General features: G+C 39.0%; 1 protein-coding gene and 1 pseudogene across 7 annotated transcripts in view; one reads left to right on the top strand and one right to left on the bottom strand.

Annotated features, from left to right (window-relative positions):
* KIAA0319L (KIAA0319-like ortholog) overlaps positions 1 to 11,684 on the bottom strand; it is a 109,334-nt gene that overhangs the window by 47,638 nt on the left and 50,012 nt on the right. The window lies entirely within an intron of this gene.
* On the top strand, positions 799 to 2,205 carry LOC102256701 (annotated as a pseudogene).

Below are 11,684 nucleotides of genomic sequence, written 5' to 3' on the forward strand. Positions count from 1 at the left end.
ATTCATAACAGTAGCAACATTACAATTATGAAGTAGCAACAAAAATAATTTTATGGTTGGGTCACAACATGAGGAACTGTATTTAAAGGGCCAGAAAATTGAGAACCACTGCAAGGGATCTGCCTGGGACAGAAGGGTTATGAAGTACCACCTCTAAGAACAGGAAGCTGCTGTACCTCACACACACACACACACACACACACACACACACACACACACAAGGAGACACACCCTCTCCTCCACCCATCAAGTTAAAACTCCTCATAATTTCCTTTTGTGCAATAGTTTGGCCACAGATGCAGGTACTGAACGTGTCTAGAGGCATGACACCACTATAAGAGGCTTATCTATCTTTATAGCCAAACTCAGAACTTGTTATGGCATTATAGTTGAACACATCTTTCTAGCAAATGAAGACATTATTGTGCCTCTCACAAATTCAGCTTATTGAAATCAGGAGGAGATATTGCTTTTAAGGTCTGTTATAGCCAAGAGACTGGTATCTCAAAAAACTTGTTAGTCGGGACACTCGTAAGTCAAGGCCCCACTGTACATTAAAACAAACAAACAAACAAATAATCCCACAATCCATGAGACCATTAGATGCGATTTTGGTTTCCTTGAGTTCTCCTGACTAGTGTTTTTCCAATATTTCTTATTGGAAAGCTGGTGCTTTCACTGACCACCATGATACTGCTCACACAGCCAAAAGGATATTTCTTGTCACGTGAGCTGGAGTGATGGAGGTAGAGACAGATGGAAGAAACCCCAGGAAGAAGGCTACAAGACTCCCACTGTACTTGCTCAAAGCATTACCAAGATTAAAGAATAAACACTTTTGGGGGGCGGGGGCCGGCCCGTCTCAGCGAGCCTCAGTCTGCACTGCACTCAAAACTGCCACTATGGCCGCCTACAAGCTGGTGCTGATCCGGCATGGGGAGAGCACATGGAACCTAGAGCACTGCTTCAGTGGCTGAACCTGGTAGGGCACGAGGAGGTGAAGTGTGGCCGGGCAGGTGCTGTGAGATGCCGGCTATGAGTTTGACATCTGCTTCACCTCAGTGCAAAAGAAAGCAATTAGGACCCTCTGGAGAGTGCTGAATGCCATTGACCACATGTGGCTGCCTGTAGTGAGGACTTGGAGTCTCAATGAGTGGCACTATGGGGGTCTCACAGGCCTTAATAAAGCAGAAACTGCTGCCAAGCATGGCGAGGCCCAGGTAAAGATCTGGAGACACTCTTATGATATCGCACCATCACCAATGGAGCCCGATCATCCCTTTTACAGCAATATCAGTAAGGATTGCAGGTGTGTAGACCTCACTGAAGATCAGCTACCGTCCTATGAGAATCTGAAGGACACTACTGCCCAGAGCTCTGCCTTTTGCAATGAAGAAATAGTGCCCCAGATCAAGGAGGGGAAATGGGTACTGATTGCAGCCCATGGCAACAGCCTTCGGGGCATTGTCAAACATCTGGAGGGTCTTTCTGAAGAGGCTATCATGGAGCTGTACCTGCCGACTGGTATTCCCATTGTCTACAAACTGGACAAGAACTGGACGCCCATCAAGCCCATGCAGTTCCTGGGGATGAAGAGACGGTGCATAAAGCTATGGAAGCTGTGGCTGCCCAGGGCAAGGCCAAGTGAAGGCGAGCAGGCAGATGACTTTCCCAAGGACACCCTCCCTCCCATCCCATTTCCTCTGCATCTCTTCGGTGCACATGTCACACTGACCACATCTATAGGCATCTTAGGTTGTACCTGCAGATGGGGACATTTGGCTCCCAATTTTGTTTTAGCCATTTTGTCTCCTGCATGCAATCTAGTTGATGGCACCTGTGGGGCATGGGTCCTCAGTCCAAGCCGAGGGAGACTCTTATCTAAGAGAGTCCAGAGGAATAACTCCTTTTTTTTTTTTTTTTTGGCTAGTGTTTTGTTTATTACTAAAGACCTGCTTGAGAGTAGGGGGATAGGGAGGAGCCATGTTAAGGCATCACCAATGAGGAGAGGCAAGAGAGCCTGTTTGTGTTCCCAAAAGCAGTACTGGGCTATTCTGTAAGTCAGGTGAACTGACAGGGGCTCTACGTCATTCCAGAGGAAGATGAATGCATGGTGATTCAAACATTTCCTCCTTGACCCCAGAAAAGCTGGCTCCAGAAGATTGGGATCAATCCTGAATGTTTACGTGTTGCATTTACTTTTACCAAAAAAAGTATATCTATATAAAATGATACAAAACAAAAACCCTTCTGGGGTTTTTAGTGGTGGCTGAACTATTCCCACATGTGGTCATCACAAAATAAGCCATTTCTCACACCAAGGTAGGATAAGCTTCTTGACTTATAGGAGTTATCGAATGTGTTTTAGAATTCCTCCCCTGCCTTATTGTCTCATGGCAGTGAAATGTCTCTTGATCATGTGCAGGTGTGTCTTTCACTGTGTCTGAGTCCTGAATCATGTTCCAGTTGCTTGGCCCTGCCACTTGGGCCCAGTAAGCATTTTTAGCAGAACTACTAAATCTTTTTCAGATCAGTATAATAAAGGAGTGATGTGCAATAAAAAAAAAAAAAAAGAATAAACTTTCTCAAGATTAAACATTTCTCGCCCTAGCTGGTTTGGCTCAGTGGCTAGAGCGTCGGCCTATGGACTGAAGGGTCCCAGATTTGATTCCCAGTCAGGGCACATGCCTGGGTTGCAGGTTCGATCCTCAGTAGGGGGCATGCAGGAGGCAGCCAATCAATGATTCTCTTTCATCATTGATGTTTCTATCTCTCCCCCTCTCCCTCTCTGAAATCAATAAAAATCTATTTTAAAAAATTGTTTACATTTATTTCTATTGAAATTCCTTAACTGTTGACGCACTAAAACCATTCTCCCTCCTTTTTTGGGGGGTTAATCCTTACCTGAGGATATTTTTCCCATTGCTTTTCAAAGAGAGTGGAAGGGAGGGAGCGTGGGGGAGAGAAAGGGAGAACAGAGAGAGAGAGAGAAACATCTATGTGAGATAGACACATGGATTGGATGCCTCCTGTCAGGGCGAGGAACAAACCGCAACCCAGGTACATGCCCTTGACTGGGAATCAAAACCTTGATGCTCAGGCTGACACTCTAACCACTGAACAACACCATCCAGGACAAAACCATTTTCCTTTCATTTCCTTTGGTTCTCTGAACACACTTTGAAGTCTTTGACAACTAACTTGAACATCTGAATAACTTAGAGAGTCCATTTCTATAGACTGCCTTTTCCCCCGAGTACAGGTCACTTTTCCTGTTCCTTTGCATGTCTGAGAATTTTTTGAATATTTTGGACATTCTATCTCATACATGTACTGACTTCTAGATTCTACTTGTTTTTCTTTGGGATTGTTTGGGGTGTTTTTTTTCTAGTAGGTAAGTAACTTATCTGGACTTAAACTGTAGACTTTGCTTCCCCTGCAATGTGCAGCAACTGAGACACTGTGGAATTCTTTCAGCTCCTTTATTAGCCTGACCCCTTGCAGGTCTTCTTGAGTAATCTGATGATTGGCCAAAAATTTGGCCATAGATTATCTCAGATTTGGTGGGGCCTGCTCTCACTGTGCTTTCTTTATTCTGGAGATTACTCCCTAATTTTTCAGTCTTAGACTCTGTCTTCTCACACCTCGAGTCAGTAAGACTTCAGATTTCTGCCATCTGAGCTACACATGATTGGGAAATGCATTCAGTTAAAAAAGCAGGAAACTCATAGAGCTTACCTGGTGTAGGTTCAGTCAAAGACAGAATTCTGACTCTGATTTCTGCCTGCTTTTTCACCAGGCCTCGGGAACCTTCCCACGTTTAGAGGTTTCCCCAGGACTTTTAGTAGTGTTTACAGTCAGGTTATGGCTTTCACCCTCTTCTATGGTTTTCCTTACTTTCAAGGGTACCTCCCCTTATATTTCCAGGTAATTTATCTACACTGAACTCTGTTCTTTGCCACCATAAGAAAGTAAGACTGAGGTTTTCCACTGCCACTTTCCTCAGCTGTGGGGGCTGGTAAATGCCCTCAGGCAAAAAACTTAAAAAGCTGCAAACTCATAATACTTATCATTTCCAATTACTGTTTTTTTAAAAGCTAGAGATTTATTGTTATTTTGCGATTAATAACTGTCAAATTGGTTATGACACTATCCCACACTGTATATCACCATTCGCCAGTACAAGATTTTAAACCAGACTGAGGCATAAGGCAGAGAGAGCAAAGACACATGAGTAATCCTGAACAACTTCCTCTAGCCATGCCTCCACCTTGACCTTCATACAAGTTTTCCTCCTGGGGAAAGTGTCAGAACAGTGCATGGCTTTTGACCCTTTTTAATAGCAAGCAACTTACAGAAGTAATGCAATTCAACTCGTATTTCCTTTGAATTTTATTGGTCTGAACTCATTTTAGGTAACTTTAAAATTTTAATTTCCTGTACATGAAACTATAATGACCTAAGAGAATAATGAACCAGAGTCAGCCAAATATATTACTGACCCAAAGTTATGTTTAATTGGTCCTAAAGGAATGTACCACACCAACAATTTGAGATTTAGGCAAACAGAACTTCTCTGAGGAGGAAAGAAAAAGGCTGTAGAACAGCCAAATGTACTCAACATTGTTAAAATGGCTCTTGTTTATCACCCCTGAATGATAAACTTATCATTTATGTTTACTACATTATATGCACAGAAATCCTAACAGAACCTTGGTTACCAGTATTATTTAGGCTGGCCCATTCCAAGATAGATCCCCACCCCCTCCCCCAAGTTCCCCTCTCTGAGGCTCTGAAAAACACAATATTTACCTATTTCTTGATAAACTACCGAAACACTTCAGAAACAAGTAGCTCACAACTCATTTTAAGTTCATGTATTGCCTATGCATGAGAAATCTGATAAACCCAAAAGATAGATCTATTTTTATACGGCAATTAAAAATAACTGCAACATCAAGACACTTTCAGTGAAAGCAACATTTCAATTACAAACTAATGCCTGTTAAACTACCTATAGAAGCTGAAAAGTCCTGGGCAAATGCACTTTTGGGTTATATTACAGTGCTCCTTCAGTCTGCACAAAAATTAAGGTAATTTACAATTAATCAGTGAATGTTGAGATAATGTTACATTATGTTGTCTGTACAATTAAATGTCCTTAAAGAGATAACGAGAATCAGCTTTTCTACTAAATTAGTATAGGCAACAAACCTGACTAACTGGCACTTTTGCTGAAAGATGTTTATCAAAGATGCTGTAAGATTCTACACAATTAGGAAATACTTAACTTTAAAGTATTTCCTTATCTTTACCAAGAAATTGCTTTAAAACTACCTGTGGAGCCCATGGATTGGGTAATGGATCTCTATTTTCTGTACGGGAAGGTTGACTACCTTCACCGGAGGATGTATTGCTCACTAAGGAAGCAAATGGATTACCACTAAACTGTTCTTGCGCAGCACTCAGCATTGGTTCCTGAATATCTGTATACGTGTGCCGTAAAGCATTGTATCCCCCTGGAATGCTTTCCAGATTACTCAAGGCTCGGTCCTGGTTTCTCATCATTTCCTGCATCATTGCTAGATTCCTGGCAAGTTCCAATGTTTGTCTCATAATATCTGGGTTATTCAGACTAATTTCTGGATTTCTCTGTATCAACTGCTGCATTTGTGGATTGGTCATAATTAACTGCCTCATCAGGTCAGGATTTGAAAGCATGTTCCGGACAAAGGGATTCTCCATGATCTGGACCATCATTTCAGGATTGGACATTAGTTGCTGCTGCATCTGGCTTTGTAGTTCACAGAAGTTGGTAGAATTCAAACCCAAGCTACTTAGACTGACAAGTCCTCCAAGAGCACCTAAACCAAAAGGGTTGCTAGGGGCAGAACCAGATGTAGAGTTACTATTAGCCCCTAGAGTGCTGGGAGCACTATCGCGCTCCTCCTGCAGTGTCCAGTCTGCTTTTATTAGTGATGATGATATTGCTAAATATGTCAATTCTTGCTGTGAAGATGACAATTTTGTGGAAGATATTGAATATGTAACTTCATTTACTTGCGATTCATAATTTTTTTCCTTTTTCCTTGTAAAATCAGCAAAAATGCCTTGGCAATTTTAGCATAGTTCCTAGGATATTGGTTGGCGATGATATTGCTAAATATGTCAATTCTTGCTGTGAAGATGACGATTTTGTGGAAGATATTGAATATGTAACTTCATTTACTTGCGATTCATAATTTTTTTCCTAAACTGTTGTAAAATCAGCAAAAATGCCTTGGCAATTTTAGCATAATTCCTAGGATATTGGTTGGCACTCAAAGGGTTAGGAACTGAAGATGTGGTAACATTGCTTCCACTAGTATTTGTTTGCTGGGCTGAATGACCCTGAGGCCTGCTTTGCGTTTTGATGACAAGGTGAACAGTAAGTCCATCATGAATTCCATGCTGACTCAATGTATCTTGATCTTTTAAAATTTTTCCAGCAAATATCAACACAAGTTGGTCGGTATGTGATTTGAACCATTTAGAGATTTCTTCCTTGAACTGCTGGACAGAGTTATCCTCTGGCACAGCAAATTCCTCCTTCTCCTTCCGGGTCTTCACAGTGACCTTCATGATCTTGGGCTCCGCGGAAGCAGAGGCCACGGCCTGGTCCCTTCTGTCCTGGGAGCTCGGAGGGTCACCGCTTTCACCACTCTAGGCCATGGTGGCAGTGGTGACTCAGGAAGGAGCAGGCGAGCAAGGGGGAGCCAGCAGACGCCAGAGCTGGCTGGCCCAGACAATGGAGAACGCAGGACCCAATTACTGTTTTTCAAGAGTAAACTCCTCTAGCTTCTGTCTGCTTCTGGACCCTTTCCAGCTTCTTTAAATACAATTTTTACATATTTTATAATTATTATATGTGGGATGGTTCTGGAGACCACTTTACTCTGCCACCATTACTGAAAATTCCCCCTGAGGGATGGAGATTTTAAAATATTAAGTTTCTATATTTGTGAAACATAAATGCACAGTTCGGTGAAAAAAATTTAAGATGACTTCTATGTTTTTAGCTTGAATGAGGGACTAACTATAGCAGTGTCAAAAACTAAGATAGACTGGCTCTAAGAAAATAACAGGCAGGTTATGTTTTAGACATACTGAACCTGAAGTACCTCTGGAAAATTCAAACAGAGACCCCAGAGTTGGAATCAAGTTCCCAAAGATAGTAGCTAAAGCCATGGGAATAAATGAGCTTTCCCAAGAAGAGCATGTAAGTAAAGGAAACAGGATAAAAAATAGAGTATGTGGGAATATCAATGATTAAGACGTGAGCACACAAAATGACCTACAAAACTGACTAAAAAGGAATAATCGGAGAGAAGGGAAAAAACAGGAAAGTGTTATAACAAGAAAATAGGGACAACTGCAACCTATATGAAACAATGCAGAGAGATTCAATCAGATAAGAACTCGAAATAATACACTTGGCAATTGTGAAGTTACCAGTGACCCCAGCAAGAGCAGCTTAGAAACCAAATTCTACAGGGCTGAGGATTAAATACAAGCGAATGAAAAAGGGAAAGCAAGTGCAGACTACCCTTCAAAATTTTAAATGAAAAGAGAACAATATAAGATTAACTAAAGATGCAAGGGGACAAGATCAAGGATATATTTGGAAGGACTGAATCTGAACAATAAGGGCCATGTTCTCAGACTGAAAAGACAATGATAGAGTTTGGGCTATTGCACAAACATTTAGGAAAGCATATGAGCCCAATTGGGAAAGTGAGTATAAGAGAAGGCTTCCTAGAAGAAGTAAAGCCTGGGGTGAGTCTTGAAGAATGAGTAGTAATTATCAGGTGAATAACCAAAAAAAAAAAAAAAAAAAAAAAAGATAGTATGATGCACCTGAAACCTATATAATTTTATTAACCAACATCACCCCAGTGAATTCGATAAAAAATAAACTTTAAAGAGACAAAAATATGGTGGAATTCTGCTTCTAGTCAAGATGAAGTAACAGCTCAGCCCAGTGGTTGAGCATCAACCTATGAACCAGGAGATCAGAGTTGATTCCAGGTCAGGGCATATCCCCAGGCAGTAGGCTCGATCCCCAGTAGGGGGCATGCAGGAGGCAGCTGATCAATGATTCTCTCTCATCATTGATGTTTCTATCTCTCCCTTCCTCTCTGAAATCAATAAAAATATATTAAAAAAATAAAAAGATGGAGTAACTGGGACTAGCTTTATCATCCCATCTGCAACAATTCGAAAGCCAGACAAAATATTTGAAACAACAGCAGTCAAGACACTGACATTAAGCAATGAAAAGCAATTCCTAAGAAATGAAAATAGTGGGGAGTGATTAACATGGGAACTTATATGCACATATGCATAGCCCATGGACACAGACAATAGTGTGGTGAAGGCCTGGGAGGGGTGGGTGCAGGGTAGAGGGAGTCAAAGGGAAAAAAACAAAGGGGACATCTGTAATACATTCAACAATAAAGATAAATAAGATAAAATAAATAAATGAAAATAAATAAATAAATAAATAAATAAGACGAGTCCTAAAAGCTGATCTAACAGTAAAGAGAAACATATATATCTATAAATACAGTATGACATTTCATTATCTCTCTAATAACTGATAAAAATTAATAGAAAAGATGTAAGGATATAGAAGATCTGAACAACACCTAATCTGAACAATTTGAACTAATTGACATTTATAGAACATGTGCCCAACAAATAGCAAGGTACATATTCTTTTCAACTGTACATGAAATATTTAACAGGATAAACCATATTCTGAGCCATAAAACAGGTCTCAATAAATTTAAAAGAATTCAAGCCATACAATGTTCACTGGCTACAATAGCATTAAATTATCAATCCATAATACAATAATATCTAGAAAGTCCCCTCCAATAGTTTAAAACTACATAATGTACTTCTAAGCAACTCAAGGGTTAAAGGAGTAGTAACAAGGGAAATTTTTAAAGCATTCTGAACTGAATGAAACTGTAAACAAAAATATCAAAATTTGTAGGATGTGGCTAAAGCAGTATTCAGAGGGAAATTTATAGCACTAAAATGCCTATGTTAGGAAGGAAGTCTCAAATCAATTACCTCAGATTATAATTTAAGAAACTAGAAAAGAGCAAATGAAATCCAAATTAATCAGAAGAAATGAAATAATAAAGATTAGAGCATAAATCAATGAAATAGAAAACAGAAAAGCAATAGAGAAAAACAGATGAAACCAGAGATTGTTTTGGAGAAAATCTAGCTAGTCTGATTAGGAGAAGAGAGGAGAGTGAAGGAAAAAGGAAGAACACAAATTATTAATATCAGGAATAAGAGAGGTAAGATATTAAAAGGGCAATAAGAGAATATTGTGAACAACTTTATGCCAATAAATTTGACTACTGGGATAAAATGCATAAATTTCTTGAAAGACACAATCTGTCAAAGCTCACTCAAAAAGGGCTATTATTGATAATCAAAATAGTTATATAGCTATTACATAAATTGAATTTGGAGTTTAAAATGTTCCTACAAAGAACTCCAGGCCCAGATGACTTCACTAGAAAATTATATTGAGCATTTAAGTAATAAATAGTACCAATTCTACAAAAACCCTTCCAGAAAATTAAAGCACAGTGAAAATTTCTCAACTGATTCTCTATAAGGCCAGCATTACTCTGATATTAAAACCCAACAAAGACATTACAAGAAAACTACATATCCCTCATGAACACAGAGGTAAAAATTAATAACAAAATTTTATTAAATAAATATGACAATTTATACAAAGGATAATACACCATGACTAAATGGAATTTATCCCAGAAATGCAAGGTTGGATTAACATTCAAAATCAATCAAGTTATTCACCATCATTAACACACTAAAACCAAAAAACTATATAAATCTCAATAGATGTAGAAAAAGTATTTGACAAAATCCAACATTTATTCCTGATACAAATTCCCATAAAACTAGGAATAAAAAGGAACTTTCTCCAACAGGTAAAAGATATCTTTAAAAAACCTACAGCTAACATCATACTTAATGGTAAAGACTGAATGATTTCTCCTAAGATCAAGAACATGGCAAGTATGTACACTTTCATCACTTCTATTAAACATATATTGAAGGTTCTAGCCAATGTAATAGGCAAGAAAAAGGAAAGGCATCCAGATTGGAAAAGAAGTAAAATGGTCTTTATTCATAGACAACATGAAACATGATTACACATATAGAAAATCCTATGGAATCTACAAAAAAAGTTACCAGAATGAATAAGTTAGTTTTGCAAATAAGTTAGGTTTCAGGATACAAAATCAATATACTAAAAAGTAATTATATTTCTATATATAATTGGAACTAAATAAATGGAAACTAAATTTTTAAAAATACCAATACATCAAAAATATGAAATACTTAGGGACAAATCTGACAAAAGAGAAATCTGTTCCCTAAAAATTACAACATATCGCTGACAGAAATTAGAGATGACTCAAATAAAAGGGAAAGTATACTGTGTTCATGGATCAGTAGACTCACTATTATTATTAGGCTATCAATTCTTCCCCAATTGATTTACAGCCCTAAGTAATCTTAATAAAAATCCTAGAGGGCTTTTAAAAAAGAAAATGAAATGGATTGTAGAATCTCAGAGGGAAGACGGGGGTAGGTGGATGGGTGGGTGGGAAGAGATCAACCAAAGAACTTGTATGCATATATGCTAACCCATGGACAAAGACAATAGGGAGGGCTGAAGGCCTGGGCTGGGGGAGCGGGGGCAGGCTAGAAGGTGTCAATGAGGGAAAATAGGACATACATAATACATTCAACAGTAAAGATTTAAAATAAATAAAATAAGAAATTGATGATTCTAAAATTTATATGAAAATAGAAAGGACCTAGAATAGTCAAAACATTTTTTATAAGGAAGTACAAAATTGTAAGATTTACATTATCCGATTTAAAGGCTTATTACAAAGCTATCAAGACAGTGTGACTCAGTGGTTAGAATGCAGGCCCAGACACCAAAGGGTTGCAGATTTGATTCCCAGTCAAGGACACATAACTGTGTGGCAGGTTCATCCCAGCCTCTGTGGGGGAGAGTGCGGGAGGCAACCAACTGATGTCTCTCTCTCACATCAATGTCTGTCTCTGTCTCTCTCTACCCCCCCCTTCCCTTCCACTCTCTAAAAATCAATGGAAAAAAATATCCTCAGGTGAGAATTAACAACAAAAAAAGACAGTGTGGTGTTGATGTTAGTATAAACAAGTAAATTGATGGAACCAAAGAGAATCCAGAAACAGATTCATAAACATGTGGCTAACTAGTTTTCAATAAAGATGAAAAGCAATTCAATGGAGAAAGGACAGAAAAAAATTATGATGCTTAGCACAACTGAATATTCATATGCTAATAAACAAAACACAGCAAAACCCTTCCACCCATAACTCCCATCACGTACAAAAAAATTCTAGACCTAAATTTAAAATCTAAAACTATAAAACTTAACCAAAGAACGTATATACTTACTAGAGACCCAGTGCATGAAAATTCATGCACCTGCCCTCTCTCACAGTCCGGGAGCCCTTGGGGTGGGAGGTGACCTGGTGATCAGGGGAAGGCGACGTCCCCATCACACCTCTGCTGCTGCCACTACTGGCAG

Source organism: Myotis brandtii, unplaced genomic scaffold (genome assembly GCF_000412655.1).
Source record: "Myotis brandtii unplaced genomic scaffold, ASM41265v1 scaffold274, whole genome shotgun sequence".
Lineage (NCBI taxonomy): Eukaryota > Metazoa > Chordata > Mammalia > Chiroptera > Vespertilionidae > Myotis > Myotis brandtii.